This window comes from Gymnoscopelus braueri (genome assembly GCF_963280865.1).
Source record: "Gymnoscopelus braueri genome assembly, chromosome: 8".
Classification (NCBI taxonomy): domain Eukaryota; kingdom Metazoa; phylum Chordata; class Actinopteri; order Myctophiformes; family Myctophidae; genus Gymnoscopelus; species Gymnoscopelus braueri.
In genome coordinates, this window is record NC_137609.1 from 18,978,446 (window position 1) to 19,002,490 (window position 24,045).

At 40.5% G+C, this 24,045-nt stretch overlaps 1 protein-coding gene across 2 annotated transcripts in view; it reads left to right on the forward strand.

Moving 5' to 3' along the window:
- The window catches only part of ntm (neurotrimin), a gene marked incomplete at its 5' end in the record, with an annotated part of 459,203 nt that overhangs the window by 399,138 nt on the left and 36,020 nt on the right, over window positions 1-24,045 (forward strand). The window lies entirely within an intron of this gene.

A 24,045-nucleotide genomic window follows, 5' to 3' on the forward strand; every position in this document is an offset into this window, starting at 1 on the left:
AGCAATATTTAGGAAATACAGGTCTGTCCCTCCTGACCCTATCACACCCTGGTCAACTCTTTAAGCGACCTAGACTCTTCCTGACTCGCCCCATCAGTCAGGACTGCAGACTCGCTCCCATCTTCCGCCATAGTCTGAAAACTCACCTCTTTAGACGCCACATCATCAATCTCTATCTCGATCTTGCACCGTGTCATTCACTCTGGATAGGCTATAATACAGTATGTGCCTCTTACTGTGCATACCTGTATTACTTGGCCCTGCAGACAATTCTGGCCCAAGGCAGCATCATACTAAATACAATTACGTTCTACCAGGTGGTGGATGCCCTTTGTAGGTTCCCCAGGATCAGGGTGTGTTAAATTAAAATGTCTATCACATACAATTCTTTATTTATTTTTTACATAAGTTAGCTGGAAAGTTTTGGGTGACCTTATTTTCCTCCCAAATGTGTGAGAAAAATATTTTGTCCAGTTATAGCAATCATTCATGGTTAATTCAAAAGTGTAAAAAGTAAGGAATTACTTTATTCAGGGGAGCAATAGGTTAAAAGAATATAGATATAATTGAAGTACGTAGTAACAAACTGGAGTTGAATATTCACAATTTGCATAATCTGGTTGAGGTGTTTAAGGTAACGTCATTTACTAATTTAGGTGGGTTGATTAATTTACGGTGTCAATTGATAATGTTTTCGTATTTGTAATGTTGCATCGCCACAATAATGTTTTCATATTTGTCAAGGTGCGCTGTCAACAGTAATTTTTCAAGTTAAGCTGTCAACAATAATGTCGGCATATTTGACAGACACTGTGCGCTGTCAACAATAATGTTGTTACATTTGACAGACACTGTGCGCTGTCATCAATAATGTTTTCATATTCATATCATCATGTTGAGCCTCAACATGACGAAACTATTCATGTTAGTCTAACATATAATTTTGTTGTCAGTTGAGTTGACTAATGGATGTTCTGTAAACTTGCAACCGTAGGAACAGTTAACCTTCAAAATGAGCCACAATTTATCTGTTCACACTGAAGGTGCTCTCCAGTACATAAACAAGTAGCATTAAATCCTTCATGTTACTTTTTAAAGTAACTTTACCAACAGCAACACTGTAGGATATCCCAATCAAGTATGCCTGCGATTCCCAATCTGAATCATTTCAAATCCATATTATTTTCCTAGAAACTTTTTTTCAGGCCAGAGAGATGAAGCGGGGACCCCTACTGCATACACTAGTTTATACATACTGTATAGAATTGTGTTGCAGATAAAATGTTTTCATAGCTTCATAGCCTTGACATCACTATCATCATCATGGTTGTGTAAATTAATTAATTAATGTTTGTTTGTCTCAATGTGTCGCAGCGCAACGCATTGTGAGCTTTCAGATCTGCTATTTTTGGCAAATGTTCACCCCAGAATAGGGGTGCTAGAGCTTCAGGTTGTCTCTGTGAGTTATTGTTATTGTTCCTCTGTGAGTCTAATGGACATAGAGAGATGGGTTGTACAATGTTCTGGTTAAAGGTAAGAAGACGAGGGCATGTTGCAACAGCTGACACAATTTTATTTAATTAAATGCCAAGTTTAACATAATTGTGTCATGATTTTAGAGAGGGCAGTGAGAAAGAATGATTGCGGTGGACAGAGGTGTGATTTACCAGCACTGATATATAATGAAGATGACAGAACACAACTTAAGTAAATTAAGAATGACTCAGTAACTATTTTCACAATAGCTTCTAACATTAATATAGGGCTTTTAAGAACAGAAAAGTGGAAGGTCATTAGGGCCGGGTCTATGGCACCCCAGGCATACCATTTTCCTGAGAACCTAAATATAGCTTTATACAGAATACAAAATGCATGTTATATTCCTTAATCAAAGATTAAACAAAAATAGAATATGGAATAGAATAGAATAGAATATTATGGGTTTCAGCAGAAAAAAGCATTATCACTTGCGGCATTAACATAATCCCTCTTGAAATGGGAAAGGTGACAGTAAAACTGCCCTCGAGCAAGGCACCTAACCCAAAAACTGCTCCAGTGGAGCTGCTCAGTGGCGAACAATGTAAAACTGTGGTTGTACTGGACAGCTCCCAGGTGTGTAGCTATGAAGCAGCAGGGCCCACTTTACCCTGGTTAAATAAAAAAATTAGACAAAGGTAAGTAAGAAAGAAAATGTCAGTTAAATATTTAATTTAAAATGAAATAATTTAAATTATTAACAATTAATTGATAGTCGCTTAAATGTTAGCATCCCTAGACAAGACTGTGTTTTTTGGCTTAAAATCCTATACTTATTTGCCAGGGATTGACACATTTATCATTCATATTCAAGATCAATGAAAGCACGTAAATACTGTATGCCTACGCCGTGATAAGGCATTGTCAACCAAAATACATCAGCTCTTAGCCTTCATTCTCTTCAGTATTTTTCTCTCGGAAACAGAGACAACACTTGGAGGGGGGGTTCATAGTCCAGTGCGAAATTATTAAGAAAATAATTACACCAGTAAGCCTCATGGTGGTGCTATAACAGCCCACTTTACCTTTTGGCCTATAAGTCTGGAACCGTAGGTTGGGTCATGACGCAACTTTTGATTGTCCATACCGTTCGTCCGTAATTGGCTTCCAAAGTTAGTGGGAGGGGCCTGTTTTACAAAAAATGCCAAAAATCACGGACGAAACATCCAGTCAATCCCAAATTTGAATCACGTGTCAAGGGTGGTTTACTCAACGAATCCCCAAAAGTATTTCCACTTTGATCCATAGGGGACGCCACAAATGCACAAAATGTAACCATTTGACGCAAAAACATGATTTTGGGGGGGATCAATCCTCTCAAAATGAAATGCAAGTGATCTCAGGAGTGACGTGACAATATTGGCCGTTACCTTTATGGGAGGGGCCTATTTCTTTTGTGGGAGGGGCCTATTTCCTAAAATCAAAACGGCACGTATCACAAACGCTCCGCACCGAATTCGAATGGCGCGTCACACGGCCTCCGACGGTATTCCTCCCGCCATATTCCTCGTGTCCCGGCGGCCGCGACTGCCGTCGGTGCAACCACACTTTGGAATTTCCCAGAATTGCGAATATTCTAGTTGTTACATGTGTCAGCAGTGGCTGTGGCAGTAGTGTGTGTGTGTGTGTGTGTGTGTGTGTGTGTGTGTGTGTGTGTGTGTGTGTGTGTGTGTGTGTGTGTGTGTGTGTGTGTGTGTGTGTGTGTGTGTGTGTGTGTGTGTGTGTGTGTGTGTGTGTGTGTGAGATTCAATAGTTTGTGTTCAGTAGCAGGAAATGGAAGCTTTTGATTGGAAAGCATTTGTAGCTGATCCTTCAATTGGTGAATTTGGTTGTAGTAAAGATGATTTGTTAATTGCGGACCACTTCGGGGTGATGGTAATACAGGGGGTTAAAAGTAAAATCAAGGAGATTTATGTTACAATCTTATAGTCTAGGGGAATAAAGGATTGTCACATACGGGTTGGAAAGTGAACCCATATGCCCTGGAATTACCCACACCCACCCACAGACCCACTCACACACACACACACACACACACACACACGCACACTCTACTGTCACACTCTGACACGCTTCCACAGACACACTACTGACACACACATGTAACAGTAATATACTATATAATGAGGAAAATGAAGGGGGGGAATATTTTAGAGCTACATAATTGAAAATTTGCCACGGCATAATTATTGGCACCATTTTTAACAATTTGGAGGCAATCAAATGAATTTGTTTAGCAAGAAGAAATTGTTTACACACAAACATAATTATGTTTGTCTGTGAGAAGCTGCAGGCACATGGGCTAGTCTACATGTACCAACTTTACATTGTAAAGTGAGAAAACATTCCACACTGCTTCTTTGTGATAATAGTGGAGAAAATTCAGTCTGAGGATGTAACATTTTTGTATTACTCTATTATTGAAACCAAACACAATACTTTAAGGGCATCTCCAGAGATCTTGGTATTTCTGTTTTCAGTATTTGCAATATTTTCTACAAGTTTGATACTCACAGAACTTTTGTAAGTTTGTTACGGGAATCTTTTAAACACTGAAGAACCAAAGTAGACGGCAAATAAAGGACAGGCAAGACAGTACAGTTTACTGATCGTAACATAAAATGGAAGCAATTGTTATTGCTAAAGGCTGTACAACTACAGAAGAGTGTAAATTGAGTTGTCAAGGCCCTTTTCCGTTCCCTTGTGGAAAACCTCAATGTAATTTTAAGCACATGTTCCTTGTTATATAAAAGTGCTGCAGTTGCCCAAAAAACACAAATGCCAGTGAACTGAAATGTTTCTACACTTCCAGTAGTTCAACCCAGACAACATTTTACCAGATCATCGTAACACGGTTCAATTGGAATTCCCCATAGTAACACATTTAAGTTTTGTGTTGTATAATCACAATTGCCCCCTACTGTGCTACACATGAGATATTTTACTGTAGTTGGAAACCATAATGAATTGGTTAAAATTGTGGCTGAATCTTATTTTTAACTGGAAACAGGCATTGCTTTGTTACTGTAATTGCATTGTGCAAACACCAGTAGCTGTGGTTAACCACTTTCAGGGATGGGAAACAACTCATATTTTGCGTGGCGACGTGTCGGGGGCATTTATCGATGTGCCGATCGATTTATTTTTATAATGTTTTTGCTGCGCAGTTGAGAGGAGAGTGCAAACTGCGCTTTTCTTTATAGCTCCACAACTGCAGCCTTCATGTTTAGAATTTGCATCAAAGAAAATTTGACTTTATTTAGTAAGGATGTGTTAACACAGAATACTTGTTTAATCCGTAGGCTACAGCAGCCGATAACTAACGATGCCTACATTTGATACATTTGGAAGAATGATGACAGACTCAGCTCTCCTTCCCGATGCCAAATACTAATAGTAACAACGCAACACGTTCAACAATATGTAGCTATATGGCCTGGATATAAACTTTTATAACATCTTCTTACAGAGAGTTCTGGTTACCTCAGCGAATGCGTGAATGCTTGTCCCAAAACACGGTCGCCCGGATCAAATCCGGCGATCTGGGAACGGTCGCCACCAGGTACTACTAAACGTAACCTCAGTAAAAAAATGGGGGCGAGTGTGTTTTGTTTTGTACCTCAGCGTACGTCCTCTCTCTCGTCGTGCTGTCATTGTTTGGCGACAGGGCACTGTGTATTCTGGAAATGCCATCAGCTCACAGAAGCCTTTCCCCTCGACAATGCTAATAGTAGGCATAATATCTTTGGCTATCATCTTGGCTGTCAAATCAGTGATCTTTTCTGCCCGCCGGTCATCACAATGGCGAGGTTTCACGGTGAAATCTGCCATTCTGCTTTCTTGGGTGAAGGGCAGGCTTTGGTACCGGGTGTCTCGCTTGAATGGGATTTGACATCACTGATGTTGACGAGTGTTATGCATACTTTGTGTTGCACCATTTGCATTGCATTGCACTGTTTTGGCCTCAATCTTGACAAAATCATCCCACACCGCACTCTTATGTGAAGCTGCCATTTCCTAGCGGGCTCTCAAGCAGCACGTAAACAAAACTAGTCAGAGCGCACACGACCAGACCGGGCAGACATGCACTAGCGCAGCACACACACAGACCTAACTCTATGAAGGACACACACACCAGTCCTCTCCCATTTGGACAACATTTGATAATTTTTTACATTTTGAACTGGCTATTTTGGAAAACGGTAACGTTTATAAAGTTTTTGAACAAGCCATATGTATATATATATATATATATATATATATATATATATATATATATATATATATATATATGTATATATGTTACAGTATGATTGGAGAACCAGTACGATTGAAGAATGCGCGCTCGTTTTTACCACCCACCCAGCACTAGAGGGAGCCACAAGCCAGGCTTGTGCACAAACATATATGGCCACACACACACACACACACACAGTCACACACACACAAACACACACGCGCACACACACGCGCACGCGCTCATGCTTTTTTTGGTTTATTGAAAGCAGGACTGTTTAGATACTTTTATTGTGTTCTGGCTTTTGTTTTACTTTCTCCCTGACACACACACACACACACACACACACACACACACACACACACACACACACACACACACACACACACACACACACAGTGATCCATGAAAAGAACTATTCTGTCCCTATCGGTTTACAAATCAAACGGCGCTGAGTCGACTAGTGGAGCGTCGGCCGGTCACCGCGGGCACTCGCGCCTGGAGGCGCGAGGGCGCGCTTCCTCGGCCTCAAGCTCCACTAAGTCGGCGCGCCGTGCGTGTGAACGCGTGTTCAGCGTTCCCCTCATAGATATTATGGTTCCCCTAGCGTAGCTTCCTGGTTGCTATGTGGGGGGGAACAACAAAAGACAGGTCTCCGTCGGCGCATCAAAGCCCCGCCTCTCCGCGCTCTCCTTCTCCTCCTCGAGGACGGGACGGTTTAAAACGCGAGGAGGAGGAGGAGGAGGAGGCTCCTCTTCCTCGCGAGCCTCGCGTAATAACCCCCCGCCTCGCAGCGCCGTCCTCCTCCTCCTCCTCGCGAGCCTCGCTAATAAACCCTGTCTCGAAAAGCCCCGCCTCGCCCCGAAGGAGCCCCGTGCCTAAAAACGAGCGCTCTGTCTTCAATCGTACTGGTTCTCCAAACGTACTGTGACATATATATATATATATATATATATGTATATATATATATATATATATATATATATATATATATATATATATATATTAAAAACAATTATATATATATATTTTGTTAAAGGTAGAGTAAGTGATATTTTTTGTTAAACACTTTTTTTGGTTAAAAAGGTTAAAGTACTATATTCTTATAGTAATCATTGTTACAGAGTGTTTGTTCGGTCACAGGGGTCTCTCCAGCTCTTTAGTAAACAGAATATAGTACATTTTCAGGTAGGTGACAACATTTAAGCCAATGAGAAGAGAGCACTGAAAATGTATTTTCTGTTTAATAAAGAGCTGGAGAGACATGGGAGACTCCTTTTACTGAACAAACACACTATAGCAATGAGTACTATCAGAATATAGAGCTATTTAAAGGGATATTTCACTTTCAAAAAAAAATTGGGTCATTTTATCATCTACTCAGGCTTTTGTGAGCCCCCCAGACTGTTTTTAAGTTGCTTGATTCAGTATTTAGATATTTGATATTCATTTTATCAGACACGCCCCCTTCCTATACAAACCCATTATAACTTCAAACTCCATTTTTAAAGGTATCATGACATTCATTTTCACTTTTTTTATTTTCAATGTTTTATTTGGGGTTTTATGACCTCAATTACACCCAAAAAACCTGAACTTAGAACATTCAGTGGATTTTCTGTGGTCTGGGGTTTTCTGAATAACTAGGCTGAAAAGTAATCTGAGCTTGGCCCTTCGACAGTGAGGTCACAGTCGATTAATCCCGCCCACTCTCCTCCTCGCCCCTCCCCTCCCCTATCCTTTCCTTTGGGGGGGGCGGAGCAGAGGCGATGATTGACAGGCAAAATCCCTCACCAGCGACACCCGCAGGCAAAGATTTCTTTTTTCATTGCAGTTGAAAAGGCTTTAGAAATGTGAGAGAAAAACACCTGCCATGGATCACTGGAATGGAATTTTCACTTAAAACTTTTTGTACACTTTTGAAGAACCAGGACAAAGACTTTGAATGTGGTGTAAAAGTGAATGTCATTAAACCTTTAACATGTTAGATTCATCAAAAACACCCGTCCTTGGTTTTGGTGACTCACCCCGCCCTCCTAATATGCGAGGGGGCGTGTCTGATAAAAATGAATATCATATATCTAAATACTGAATCAAGCAACTTAAAAATGGTCTGGGGGCTCACAAAAGCCTGAGTAGATGATAAAATGACCCAAAGTTTTTTTGAAAGTGAAATATCCCTTTAACACTTTAACACTTATTTTTGGAATCGAGACAAGCATGAGTCGAAAATAGTAGATCTTCAAGGTTGCTTGTAGATCTGGTGGCGGTAGTGATGGTCTCACTTACTTCTAATAGAGTTCCAGAAACTTGTAGTAGAATGAAGCTGTTCAGGTAACTTGTGGAAGACCATATTATTACACTATTTATTGCCATTCCATTAAGTAATCATTTCATTTTGATTTGGAAAACAGCATGCTATTTGGTTGGATGCACTGTAGAGTGTACACTGGCTGTACTATAACCGTTGCCATGTGTACATGATGCAAACACTTTTGCCCGCTAGCAATAGTGGGTGGATCTACGGATATTTGTAGGTCGGTTCAAACTGCTACTGTAGGTCATGTACGGAGCAGCCTGACGGAGCAGCACAACCTCTAGGGGCGGCTAGCGGGACGTATACTCTCTTAAGCTTCTAGTTTGCGAGCAGTAAACTTGTACTCTTGGACGATGACCCAGCGCAATGTTACTGTATATCAGAGTTAAACCCAGGATTATGAACCTAACCCGTTGCCATGGTTGTGGCATTTCTGATGTGGTTAATGCATTATTAGCACTCACGACAGCCATATCTAACCAGCCAACAAATAATAGGCCCTCTTCTTAAAAACAAACATGGGCAGAAGATAAGTGGAACTAGCAGCGCTCTGTGTTCTCCTTCATGTGGAGAACCACGTACAGTAGATTGGATAGAGAGAAATAAAACCACTTGTGTTCTTGTGGTGTGTTGGCCCTAATTACTTTGAATTAAGCTCAACATTTTATCCCTTTAGCACCAACAGTACCACTGCTGTGACAGACTTGTGTATCAGTTGGGCTGCTGATACATATTACAAGGTAGAGGCCATGTCTTGGTTTACCCATTAAAACCGGGAAAGCAACAAAGCATCTGTCATTTTAGATTTTCGTTATATAGCAACCTGAGTTTTTCAGAAAACTCTTAGGATCTATTACAGTGGTCGTAAAAAAATAGCAGATGTACAAGCCCACAGCATGTCACTTCGTGCCACGCTGTGAGCTTGTACATCTGCTATTTTTGAACATTCTTGAAAAATCTTGAAAGGGTTTGTCATTTTTGTAATAATTTGGATTTTTTTTTAACACAAATCTTCTCTTCTGGGGATCCTTGGCACAAAACATTTTCACATGGGAGTCCGCAGCCAAATACATATCATTTTGGGGGTCCATGGCACAAAAAAGTTTGATAACTACTGATTTAGAAGGCATTTGTAGAAGTAGCGCACTAGCTGCACACACTCTGCCAAAAATTACATTATTTCACACCTTTGTTCCAGACTTGTAGCAGGTGATACAAAAGCCAGAGCCCTCCATTACCTTCCTTCATTCCTTTATACAATTGTATATACATTTATACAAAAGTAACTGTAGTGGTGGTTGGGGGTTATGGAGGCTGGGGAGTTGGGTGGGGTAAGGGGGTGGAAGTTATGGGAGTGGGGGGTATTGACTTGAGGGACTTGGGGGTATGAGGGTATGGAGGTGGGGTGGGGTTTGGCGACCATGGAGTGTGGGGGGTGTGGGTTGGCGGTTGGGGGGTATGGGGAGTTGTGGGAGTGGGGGAGTATGGAGGTGGGGGACTTGGGAGGTACAGGGTATGGTGTAGTGCAGGGTTCCCCAATAGGCGGCCCGCGGGCCATTTGCGGCCCACTAGAGGCAACTGTCCAGCCCGCGACGACTCCTGTCGTTTTTTTAAAGATGTTTTTTTAATTATCTGTATTACTGTTCAAGCAGACTGTAACAAACACATATGGAAGTAAATTGTTGATTCTGGACTTATTTTGATTTTCAGTATGTACAACTGGCTGCTGTTAATCTGACTGTAACAACCAAATATTTTAAGTAAATGGTTGGTTCTTATTGATGAACTTGGTGAACTTATTTTGTTTCCAGAGTGCATTTTTTCCTTGTGTGACCCTCAACACAGGATTTAAGAATCCCAGGCCTAAAATAACAGTGTCAAATTAGCTAGATTAAATCCAGCTTTCTATACATGTGTGTGTGTGTGTGTATATATATATGTGTGTGTGTGTGTGTGTGTGTGTGTGTGTGTGTGTGTGTGTGTGTGTGTGTGTGTGTGTGTGTGTGTGTGTGTGTGTGTGTGTGTGTGTGTGTGTGTGTGTGTGTGTGTGTGTGTGTGTATATTTGTTTGCTTTGCTTTATTATTATTATTGTTCATTATTTTCTTGTTTTCCTATTCTTATTCTAAGTTTTCTTTTCCTCTTTTGCTGTTATCCTCCGGGTTTTTTAATCGTTATTTTTAAACCCATTCTGTGAAGCACGTTGAACTGCACTTGATGTATGAAACGTGCTATATAAATAAACTTTGATTGATTGATTGATTGATTGAGATTAGAGAAAAAAAAAAAAAAAAAAAGTAAAAGGGTTGCGCGCGTGCACGATTTCGGCGTGGCCCTCGGCTTGGTACCCAAGACATAATTTGGCCCTTGGGGAAAACTAATTGGGGAACCCTGGTGTAGTGTTTCTAGTACCATATAATAGAGAAAGAAACAAAAGGTAGAACTTGGATAACAGAACAATATCAAATGTACACAAGTTGCATGCTCGAAAAAATAAATGAGGTACAATATTATTATTAATGATAATAATTATCATTATCATTTATTCCCCACTCCTTTGGATATTATTCTGTCTGTACAAGTCTCTTGTGTAAGTAAGAGACATCAGTTTGCAGCAGTTATCAAACATTTAAGCGTATACTGATACTGTATACTGTGCCAGTGCAACAGCAGTGGCGTGTATTCATAGTCATTAAGTGATAAATGCCTGAGTGACGGCCTATGTTGTCAAGAATGACATGGCAACAGGGCTCAGCGCTTGTTCAACAGCCTTGATGGTTGACAGGTGAAAACTGTTCCATAGCCTGGCCGTATGGCTTTTGATACATACGGTACTGCTTGCTTAGCCTGTGGAAAAGCTTACATACAGTATAATTTATCATGGGTAATTGACAGGACTGTTTGACTGTTTTTGAGTGAGTTGTTCATCACAGTTAGCCTGGTAAACCCTCCCTCCGGAAATCTCAATTCTATTTGATTCCTGGAGTGAGTCTGGCATGAACCGCCTCTCTGCAATATTGGCCAAACGGCCGCGCCTATCAGCGTCGTCGCTCATTGTTCTGTGATTGACAGCTTACGTTGGCCAATCAGGTGGCGAGTTCGAGTGAGCCCAAAACACGAACGGCAGCCATCTTTTTCTTGTGCGGCCAATTCTCCGCTATTTTTTGACTTCAAAAAGCTCTCTAACTTCTATTTTGAGGCACGGAATTTACTTATAAGATATCGTTTGGATAGAATTGAGTTGTTTAACTTCATATATGTGGTCAATTAATCATGACAAAGCCTATTTAAAAAAAAAAAATTAGAGAACCGGTAGGGGCGGGCAGTGACACCATTGTACCCGAAAAAGGCAACCCATTTTGGGTATGGCTGTCTCAAAAGTCCCGTTGCGTCACATTAAGACTGGTGAACTGCTGATTGGCTGAAGGGGAAAAATTATCATTGGCTGAAGGGGTTGTCAGTCAACGGTATTACTCCCGCCCAACTCCAGCACAGCCAATATTGCAGACAGGCGGATCATGCCAGACTCACTCCTGGAATCAAATAGAATTGAGATTTCCGGAGGGAGGGTTTACCAGGCTACATCACAGTAGCCTTACCTGTCAGATGATAACAATGAGGTATTTTACATTTTTAGACTTTGTAAAAGTCACGCAGATCAGTACACCAGATGCCACTGATAATGTTAAGGACTTATTCTGTTGCCTGAAGCTCAAAGCACATCTTGCCTGATCTTATATACCAGTTGGATATCAGACCACCAAGTGCCAATCAAGGCTATTGAGGAGAGCTTTATATGGATATGAGTATGGGATGTTTTCAGTGATTACCATACTCCTATGAGTGTGAGCTTAGAGATCTGAAAAGAAACAGGGCTTGGGGGGATTCAAGATGCAGCACTTTGCTTCCCGAAGTCCCCGAAAGAGTAAAATGGTTTCTGGGAAGAAGAAAAACATCATCCAGGAAAGTACTGGAACACATGGAAAATGTAATAGGTGCATGCAGGCTAATGTTTCACATCGGAAATGTTATTAGTCGTCTTTTCCTTTGTCAAAATTGTATTCAGTATAAAAAGGACTGGAAATAAATGTTAAGATCCAATGCAACAACACAGGCTTACAACAAACTAGAACTACGATATTGACCTAAGCTAAACCTTATACTTGCAATGCAAGCTCAATTATTTAAAAAAAAAGAAATGTCTGACAGTGGTTAGTCCAACTCTTAACCATGCACTGGCTGCTGCAGCACCCAGGCTTGCTGATCCTACTTGTGTTAATTAATGTAATTGAAATGTATCATTGTATTTAATACATGCAACTGTACATTGTTTTTCATTATATCGTAGTTTTCCCCAGATACCCACCCCATCTTTCTCCTTACATAATTCAAAGGAACACAACGGAATAAGCTCTGAAGCTTTATTGTGTTTATCCTTTTGACTATTGTGTGCTTTTGTAATCAATTGTACATGCAATTTGTCAATAAAGAACTCAATCAATCAATCAATCAATCATGCATAACTAGGCCTATAATTCTATATTAAATATTGCTTATGGTTCTGTTTCCTTTGTCGAAATGATAGCGAGGAACAAAAGTGACAGTGGTTTGTCCAGTGTGTTTTTCTATACCCCTTTCATCCCAACTGCATTACGCTCATGTATCCCACTGGCCAAAGATGACAGCAAAATCCAAGCTGTGCTGTCTGGAAGGTCTTTGATCTGTGTGGACAGTTTGGTCTTCACCCCCCAGCAATGGCAGAGTAATAGTCTCTCACCCTGTGCTACAGTACATACAGTACAGTAACAGCGGCTTAGATCAGTGATTCTCAACCCTTTTAATTTAAAGGACACCCAGTTTGATATGCATTAGGCCAAAGACCCTGATTTATTATCGCTGGGACCCCAATCTACAGTGTAAAATCCTCGATTTTAATATAACTCTGAAGGCGGTTACACACCGGCGAATATGCAAATATACGCAAAATTCGGACTCGTTCCGAATAATTAAAAGACGCTTTTTTCGCTCCGCGAAACTGGTGTGGAAGCTTGCATTGACTTTATAAGGTTTTTTAAAAAAACGTATTATTCGCATGAAAAAAATCGCCCCGGTGTGTAAGGACCTTAAAGGTTTAATGACATTCACTTTTACACCACATTCAAAGTCTTTGTCCTGGTCCTTCAAAAGTGTACAAAAAGTTTTAAGTGAAAATTCCATTCCAGTGATCAATGGCAGGTGTTTTTCTCTCACATTTCTAAAGCCTTTTCAACTGCAATGAAAAAAGAAATCTTTGCCTGCGGGTGTCGCTGGTGAGGGATTTTGCCTGTCAATCATCGCCTCTGCTCCGCCCCCCCCCCAAAGGAAAGGATAGGGGAGGGGAGGGGCGAGGAGGAGAGTGGGCGGGATTAATCGACTGTGACCTCACTGTCGAAGGGCCAAGCTCAGATTACTTTTCAGCCTAATTATTCAGAAAACCCCAGACCACAGAAAATCCACTGAATGTTCTAAGTTCAGTTTTTTTGGGTGTAATTGAAGTCATAAAACCCCAAATAAAACATTGAAAATAAAAAAAGTGAAAATGAATGTCATGATACCTTTAAGAGTGTACAAATGGAACATTTGTGCGTTCTCCGAGTTACAGACCTGAGTTACAGACCTGTGTGCGTGTGCACATACAAAATAGATGTAAGAATGGGGGTCTCCAATTAAAAAAAATGTTGTGAACCGCTGGTTTACACCATGCAACCAAGTCAAACATTAAGTCATTTGTTAAGGCGGTTACACACCGGCGAATATGCGAATATACGCAAAATTCAGACTCGTTCCGAATAATTAAAAGGCGCTTTTTCGCTTCGCTTTTTCGCTTTTTCGCTCCATGTACGCTTGCATTGACTTTATAAGGTTTTTTAAAAAAACGTATTATTCGCCTGAAAAAATCGCCCCGGTGTGTTAGGACCTTTACTGTACATGTACACACTCTTGAGTTCTCAGTCATGCCCCCATGTCACCTACAGTATGCAACCCACTGACCTATGGTAAAAGCCTAGATTAGATGGTAAATGAAAAGTCATAGGTTGGTGAAAGCAGCATGTTTGATTAGGGTTATACCTGTCCTCATGTATGTTACATCTACATTACCTATTGCACCTCCACCTGGGGTGACATTTAGTCCACAGCACCTAATGACCTTGACATTGATTTTTTTGCTAAAGGCTAATGGTTTGTTTCTGCTTGGAAACAGCCTATCCAGCAATTTAGAAACAGAATTTTGCAACCAGTTTCCAAATAATACCAGAAGGTAGGGAAATCATACAGTGTGACCACCTATTTCTGCCTCCCATTTCAGCTATGGAATGAACTCATAAAATTGAATTATTCACTTTGGACCTAAACTAAAATCCTTTCTTTTGAACCAAAGCCACTGGCCCTGCTGTTTCTTTCTGCACCAGCAGCTGTCTCTAGGGTCTGGGTTCTGATGTGAGCTCTGACCACTATTCCCCAAGTCCCTCTGTAAACCTATATCATGGGTCTAGCTACAACCTAGGTCTGTTCAATTATGGCTAAAATCATACTTGTAAATAATTTACAAATATGATTTTAGTAAGATTGGTAATCACATTTTCGCCTCTTCTGTCATGTTATTGTTGGAGAGATGGGTTGTACAGTGTTCTGGATATTAATCCTTGGTTAGCAGACGACGGAAGGTGCAACAGCTGACCAAATAAGGTGCTTGAATTCATCGTTTCACTATTACATGTTACATGTAATATGTAACATGTAACATTCTATGTATTGTAAACATAGAATCATGATTTTTCATAGTCTGTAACTCGCGACAGAGTACAATTCTCAATGTTAAAGGTGCTGTAAGGCAAGGCAGTTTTATTTGTATAGCACATTTCAACAATAAGGCAATTCAATGTGCTTTACACAGAACATCAAGCAAAGGAAACACAATTATAAAATGACTTTAGGATGCATAAAACAAAAGAAGTAAAAGAAAAGAGAAAAATAAATAACTCAATCAAAGGCAGCGGAAAACAGAAAGGTCTTTAGTTGTGTTTTAAAATAAATAAGAGTGGCAGCAGACCTGCAGTTTTCTGGGAGTTTGTTCCAGATATGTGGTGCATAAAAACGAAATGCTGCTTTTAGTTGTGCTGCTTATTTTTGGTTTTAGAGACAGAAAGCAGACCTTTCCCAGATGATTTGAGAGGTCTCGATGGTTCATGATATCGTACAAGATCAGAAATGTATTTTGGCTCTAAACCATTTAAAGCTTTATAGACCAAGAAAGCATTTTGAAATCAATTCTTTGACACACAGGGAGCCAGCGTAAGGATTTAAGAACTGGAGTGATATGTAAGTAAGGGATACATATCATTCTGTTTTTAGTTTTTAGTTTAGTTTTGTTAATCAGTTATATAATCAAAGGGTCTCCACAGTTAGTATGCCAATTCCAATTTTTTTATGCCAAAACAATACATCTCTTCACGAAAACATATCACGATATATCGCGGGATGATCTATCAGCACACCCCTAATAGAAAGATATTCAAAAGCAGACAGATAAAGCACGAGGGTGTCTTTTGCCAAAAAGGAGAGATCTACAAGCTAACAATGGGCATTGTGAGCTTATAGATCTGTTATTTTTGGCAAGTGACACTGTTGTAGTACGGAATATAAATTAGGCTCTAGCAATGCATTGTATAATTTATGTTGTGTTGAGTGAATGTTACTGCAGGGCTGCAGTTTCAGCAAACATACTTTTGAAAATCCCATGTGTCTCTATTCTTTACTTTCTAAACTAACGTTTTCACCATGTCACAAAAGCCAACACTCCACTACAAAACGGGCTGTACAATAGATGCTGTGAGTAGACCTTGCGGAGTTGTGGCTTGAAAAAGTGTTGAATCTCCGTGTGTTCTTGCTTGTTGTACCAGCATCCATAGAATCCTTCTCACCCACATACAGTACTGTAGGTTTTGTCATGCTGTCGTGCTGCCGCTTAATCACTGCTCTACAAATGGCCAGAAGTTTGTCCAATTTTCCGTCCTTATAAAACCCAAACATCTTCCAAACTTTAGATTTTAGATTTAGTGGTACGCTGTAAATAGTGTCTGCGTTGTTTGTTTACCCTGCAGCACTCTCATAAAAAAAAGGTCAACTAGAGGTGGTCATTATTATTTGGCAGTAATGACTTATATCCGACAGGCTTCCACAGCAGCTCAGTCAATAGTAACAGCAAAGCTTCAGGAAATGGTGCATTTATATAAATGGTGCATTTTTATAGCGCTTTTATCCAAAGCGCTTTCATAGATTGTGCATTACGTTCACCCATTCACACACACATTCATACACCGATGGCGGAGGAAACCATGCAAGGCACCAACCTGCTCATCGGGAGCAATTAGGGGTTCAGCGTCTTGATCAGTCAACTGATACTTTAGAATCAGGCATCAACAGATGCCTGGTACATTTAAATCGATCAAGGGGTTCGTGCATTGATGTAGTCGCAACAATAATGTTAAAACTGGTTTCTGATTCGTATCGGTTAATCTTTACACCCCTAATTTGTACACTCTCAGAGTAAATTTAGCTGTGTATCTACAGTACGGTTTATTCTGTCATATGCCTCATCCACTGTGTGCTTTCATGGAACATTGAGCTCAAACATGCATGATTATGAATATTTCTGCTTAGACTTAAAGGGATTGTAGTCGATTCAGAGATAAACAAAGAAAAAAAATCCAGCAGTTCGTTTCCCCGACCACCAGGGGGTGTCGCACGGAGGACTTCCATAGAGTTAAGGAGACTTCTAAACCGTCCATGCCGAATATAGGTTACTTTATTCGGATACAATTCGCGGAACTGCCCGCCCCTGCCGGTTCTCTGAATTTTTATTTTTAAATAGGCTCTTTCATGACAAATTGACCACATATATGAAGTTAAACAACTAAATTCTATCCAAACGCTGTCTGAAAAGTAAATTATGTGCATCAAAAACGAGGTTTGAGAGCATTTTAAAACCGAAAGTAAAAAGTCCACACGGACACGCACGGATGCGCACATGCGTGCGTTAATTTACGGACCGGATACCCGGATGTGTAACCTAAATAGTAGGGAAAATACGGATTTCAGAAAGAGGAGTGTTTTTCAATGCAGGAAAACACCCCAGCATCATTATATAGTGGCTGATAGAGGGGAAAAAATGCAAAATATATATATATAGAGGTATTTTTCAAATATAGGCTTAATGTTGCCAACTATACCTTTAAGTTGATGGTCTGCTCGCAGCCCCCAGTCCTCAGCTTAAAGTGTCTACTTATTGTTGTCTCCGCCCAGGCAGAGACTATGTTTTGCACCCTGTGTGTGTGTGTGTGTGTGTGTGTGTGTGTGTGTGTGTGTGTGTGTGTGTGTGTGTGTGTGTGTGTGTGTGTGTGTGTGTGTGTGTGTGTGTGTGTGTGTGTGTGTGTGTGTGTGTGTGTGTGTGTGTGTGTGCGTGCGTGCGTGCGTGCGTGCGTGCGTGCGTGCGTGCGTGTGTGTGCGATTTTTGCAAAACTTATTTTTTTATGTTACTGATCAAGATAGATCTGTCTGATTCTTCATATTCCATCAACATTGCTGGCCCACAATAACCTACCTGACCTGGCAGAGACCTGTGCTCCGAGGAGCACTTTTTCTAGTTATCATTGCAATACCTGTTGTTCCCATCTGTCTGTCTTTGTCCCTGTTATGCCCACATATAGAGATCTCTGTATCTGTCTGTCTGCCTGTGTCTTTTTTGTGCCCATGTATGGAGATCTCTGTTTTTGTCTGTCTTTGCCCCTTTCATGCATATACGTATGGAGATCCCTGATGTCATCAGTATTATGCCCATAATATGGGCATTTACTGATGACATCAGAGATCTGAGCTTGTAGATCAGCTATTGTTGGTGAAGAGATTTGGTGTAGTGGGAAAAAAGGGGTAGACTAAGTACAGACTCATGGGGGGCCCCAGTCAACGAAGTATGTAAGGGTTTAAATGGTTAAAATGCTTTACACTAAAAGAACACCAGCCATGAGGAAAAACATACACAAACAAATGTATACACTTACACATGCACGTTTTATGGACTGTATGACAGACATGAAAAAATGTCTTACACTGTTATTAATGCATCAGGATGTAAAGTAGCTTTTTGTATGCCTTTCTATTCCGATGCCCAGAAAATATGTTTGGTAAAGATGGTTCACAAGTGAGACAATGCAAATAACAGCAAGCATTCTACAGTAGATACAGAAGAACCAAACACACGCCCATTCAGTTCCATTTGTACACTCAGATAACACTGAGGATTGTACTGTGTACTTTATACAGCCGAACATAACTTTTGAAAGTTTCCATTTTCTTCTCCATGTGAACAAAGTTATTCAATCATGACATACTTCCTCCTTGTTTATATGTATAATGTTTCCTCATGCTGGCTAGTTAGCTGTCAATTTTCGATGGCACAGTTATGGTTTTGCAATGGATGCATGTGAATATAAGCCACTTAACATCTAATCACATGAACAAACAAGGATTATGAAAATAAATGGACCTTTTTTGCATGGTCCTTGTATCATAATTGCGATGGAACAGTAACTTCAAATATTCAGCATTTTGGCAGCTTGTACTGAATTGATGTGAAAACCCCTTTGTTGTAACTCCACAAACATTGGAGAGTTATCCTTGGCCTGTTGAACCACAACTAAAAAGATTCAACACTGGCGTGCTCTCTGTATTTTGCCATTCAAGAAGGGAAAACGGGGATTAAGCTCACATCCAATAAATTATTCATGGTAAATGTCTTGCAAAACAAGCTTGATGTGACTAAAACAAGGTTTAGCTCTGAAATAAGAAAATGAAATAATATTCAGCTACTTATTTGAGGGCATTGCTTTCACATTTCCCCTATATTGCAATACCATTACAGTGCACTTGCACAGTGTATCTTGGCAGTAGGATGTTGATCCCCTAAACCTCAGCTATCAGAACTAACTAATACGATTGGGAGTTACAGTAGTTGAAATTAACCTTCCCCCCCCCCCTTTTATTACTGACAGTAGATTGAAGAGCCCTGTCAAACTATTTTATTATTTACATTTACCGACCTGTTTACAGGTTTGATGATGGTGAGGACGTAATGATTGAACAGGAGTGAGACATATTTAACCAAAAATAATTCTGTTGAACTGAACAATGTGCATGCCTTAAGCTCCCACACTGCCTGTCTTTCTGCAATCAATGCATGAATGAGTAATAACGTTCTCAAATTAAATGGGGATAAGACAGAAATCTTATTTGTTTGCCCCAAAGCAAAAAAGGATGAGCTCTTTAATTGACATCAAACCCTTGACATCACACCCTTCATCAAACCAGAAGTAACAAGCTTGGGGGTTATAGCTGATATAAATTAAGTGACCAAAACTTTCATCTTAGAAATATTGCCAAAGTACAGCCATTCCTAACTCGGCAAGATGGTGAAAAACTATAGACCTAATTCATGCTTTTATCTGAAGTAGGTTGGACTGCTGCAAAGCACTTTTCCGGATCTTCCTAAAAAGTTCATTGAAAGGGTACAGCAAACTCTGCTGCTAGACTGCTAACAAAAACAAACAAGAAATGACAAAGTCATAATTTACCCGCTTGCGGCAGGCTGTTTTTGCCCCAATCTGCAGCACAAAATGTAAAAGTTGTCATCAAAATAAAATCTCAGCCATTCGAATGCAACAAAAATAACTCCACAGAGGTTCATTGGTTGGCTACCAATATAAAGTGTGTGTGTGTGTGTGTGTGTGTGTGTGTGTGTGTGTGTGTGTGTGTGTGTGTGTGTGTGTGTGTGTGTGTGTGTGTGTGTGTGTGTGTGTGTGTGTGTGTGGTGTGTACAATATCAATGATAGTGAAAATAATTGATCTACAATCTGACAGATCTGCTATTTTCACCAGCTGATATAGTTACTTCATAATGTAGCCTACCCTTACCCAAGTCAAAACTACAGTGTTTCACTTAGAAATGTATGAACAACAAAAATGACGAGACACACACACACACACACACACACCCAGGAGGACTGGTTGATAGTGTTGTATGCATTGTTCCTGGACAAAAGACCGGTGGTGACCAGTTAGTATTAATTTATGTATGAAAGAAATACACTGTTTTCACAATAAACTAAGTGAGTCCATAGAATACAGGTAGCGTAAGGGCAGTCATGTTAAAAACATCAACAGTGGTGGAAAAAGTGCTGTAATGTTTTACTTAAGTAAAAGTATCAATACTGCAATGTAACCCTAACCCTTTATAAAAGTGAAGCTCACAACGTGTCTTTTGATTTCACTGTTTGAAACAGCTAGGCTTGAGTTGTAATGCATAACTGCAAGTTTGCCCTTTGCACTACTGGCTTAAATGAAAGAAAACCCCAAATGGGTCCATTTGGTTTCATTAATGTCTTTTGTAAATGAAGTATTGAATAAAACGTCATAATATAAAATAGCAGATGTACAAGCTCACAAGGCGGCGATGCGTTGTGAGCTTGTAGATCTGCTTTTTTTCTGATAAAATGCAGCTGATTTTAGCGTCATACCTTACATGAAAAATGTTGCTACAGTAACCTTGGTTGTAGTGTGTAGTCATTCATTTGTAAACAGGGCAGTCATGTTAAAAACAGCAACAGTGGTGGGGAAAGTACTCGTACTAGTGTTGCCATGTATACTAATTACCGCCGTCCGAGTTATGTACCGATAGGTACAGAATAGTAAATGATGTTGTGGGGACTGCGTTTGCCCCAACTCGTTTCACTCAACTCGCCGGTCTCTCCCCGCACCCGCCCCGCCCCCCGCTACTGAGACCGGGGGTAAAAGGGCAGGTCGCGTGAAAGACAGTATTATGTTGAGAAAATTTGAAGTCATTACAGCAGCATAACATGGTGAATAAATTTTGTTTTGGGATGTACAATACATGAAAATTACGAGAGTAATAACGCGACTTGCGTCGATAACTAATGGGGAGCGGACAGTAGCGCGCTTGGCTAAAAACAGTTAGTTAGTAACATCATACAAGCTAACTATTAGCCAAATTCGGCTAGCGCGCGGAGGACTGCATAGTCCCATAGCTTGGGAGGACGAGGCCGCCCGTTCAGAGTATGGGAAAGTATCCCATTGGCTTAAACGACAGCCAATGACGCAAATCTGTCGAACAAATCTGTCGAATGCAAATTTATCTGTCGAATGATGAGTCATAGGTCTGCCTCTGCATAGACCCGCCAGCTTGCAGCAAGCGGGCCCCGCCCCCCGCTACTGAGACCGGGGGTAAAAGGGCAGGTCGCGTGAAAGACAGTATTATGTTGAGAAAATTTGAAGTCATTACAGCAGCATAACATGGTGAATAAATTTTGTTTTGGGATGTACAATACATGAAAATTACGAGAGTAATAACGCGACTTGCGTCGATAACTAATGGGGAGCGGACAGTAGCGCGCTTGGCTAAAAACAGTTAGTTAGTAACATCATACAAGCTAACTATTAGCCAAATTCGGCTAGCGCGCGGAGGACTGCATAGTCCCATAGCTTGGGAGGACGAGGCCGCCCGTTCAGAGTATGGGAAAGTATCCCATTGGCTTAAACGACAGCCAATGACGCAAATCTGTCGAACAAATCTGTCGAATGCAAATTTATCTGTCGAATGATGAGTCATAGGTCTGCCTCTGCATAGACCCGCCAGCTTGCAGCAAGCGGGCCCCGCCCCCCGCTACTGAGACCGGGGGTAAAAGGGCAGGTCGCGTGAAAGACAGTATTATGTTGAGAAAATTTGAAGTCATTACAGCAGCATAACATGGTGAATAAATTTTGTTTTGGGATGTACAATACATGAAAATTACGAGAGTAATATCGCGACTTGCGTCGATAACTAATGGGGAGCGGACAGTAGCGCGCTTGGCTAAAAACAGTTAGTTAGTAACATCATACAAGCTAACTATTAGCCAAATTCGGCTAGCGCGCGGAGGACTGCATAGTCCCATAGCTTGGGAGGACGAGGCCGCCCGTTCAGAGGATGGGAAAGTATCCCATTGGCTTAAACGACAGCCAATGACGCAAATCTGTCGAACAAATCTGTCGAATGCAAATTTATCTGTCGAATGATGAGTCATAGGTCTGCCTCTGCATAGACCCGCCAGCTTGCAGCAAGCGGGTAAAAAGAGAGAACACATCACTTCAGTCTTACCTAGACTACACTCTGGCTCCCTGTGTCTTCCAGAGTCTATTTTAAAGTCATTCTACTTGTTTATAAAGCTCTCAACGGGTTAGGGCCGGCCCACATCACAGGCTCCCTGTTGTTTTATGTTCCTTCCCAAGTCTTTAGATCCTCTGCAGGCTTGCTAGATATGCAGAACCCTACCCACTTTTGTTGTTGTTGCAGATGCTGCTTTGTTATGCTCCCAAATTGGGGAACACCTTACCAAAACACATTCGAGAGGCAGGCGTTTTTGAAAGGCTGGCAAGCTTTAGCACAATTTGACACCATTTTAAATGCATTTTATTTTCCATTTAACTTTCTTATTGATTGATTATATGCTTCTGTTAAATCTTTTAGCTGATCTCTTTTTAAGATATATTTTTTCTACTTTTAATGCAAAGCATAAACATTTTCTTGTTTGCTTACAATTTATCGAGTCCGTTTTTTTATATATTTTATATAATAAATGTGATAACAAATAAAGTGTAAGTTACTGTATATAAAGTATTATTATTATTATTATTATTATTATTTGACCTGTCTCTTAAAACAATCGTCTTTGAGTCTGGTCACCTACTTTACTGTAGCTTGAGTTCATCAGTCTGTGTGGTTTCCCTTTTCAGGGATTCAGTCTCTTCTCCTTGTGGCATGACCTGGGTTTGCAAGACAAAGCACAGCAAGGCTAACTTTTAAAGTGGACCTGAATTGATTCTGTACATGGACAGCTTTTTTCCCTTACCAAATGGCCAAAGATGGCCGATCTACAAGCTCACAAGTAACGCGTCACAACGTGGTGCGTTGTGAGCTTGTAGATCGGCTATTTTTGACTAATCCTCCCTCCAGAATATGGATGCTGGGGTTCAAGTGGTCAAGACTGACAATACATTCAGCCTAATTCATTCCAGGTGGAGCGCCACCCAGTGTGGCCCTCCGCTTGGACCATCAGTTGTCAATAGTTTTTATTAAGCTAAATGCCACATTTCTGTGGTGGCTGAGGTTTCCTAACTGGAGCAGGTAATAAGTGCATCAGTAGCGGTGTGATAAACTGATGGGCAATGTCACCCATACGTTCAGATGCAGGCAACATTTCTACGCCAAGAAACAAGGCCATTAGTTAACTGTGATTAACGTCACCCAATGCATCTCTAGTTTGACAGATTTATGTCTGCTTGTGGTGTGAATTACGTGGATATTTTCCATATTTTCACATGTACTTTTCTGTCCGCCTCAAGACATTTATTTCAGAACATGCATCAAAGCCCATTGCAAATAATTGTTTCTTTCTCATATACTGTAACTTTTGTAATTGTTGTTTGAACTTGGTTGGAGCTTGGTGAATAGTTGATGCTTCTTTCCAAATGTTTTCAGCTTATAAAGTAGTGAGATTTTCTTTTGTCATGTTGGGTTAACAGACAATGTCACATGAATTATGCTTATTTGCTTTGACAAGCTGGGGCCAAGGCAAGAAATACATATGTCAGTCTACTGTATGTGTTCTTTGTGTTGAATATTGAATGTGTTTGCGATGTTGAACTCCAGACAGAAGTATTCCTCTTACATTTGCAGAATTAAGGCAAACCTTTTATTCTCATAGTTTAAAAAAACTGATAATTATAACACTACATAATTATGTAGTGCTTTTAATTTAAAGTTAATTTATGAATATTGGCTCTCACTTTGGACTTTTTCTGTGAGCACAA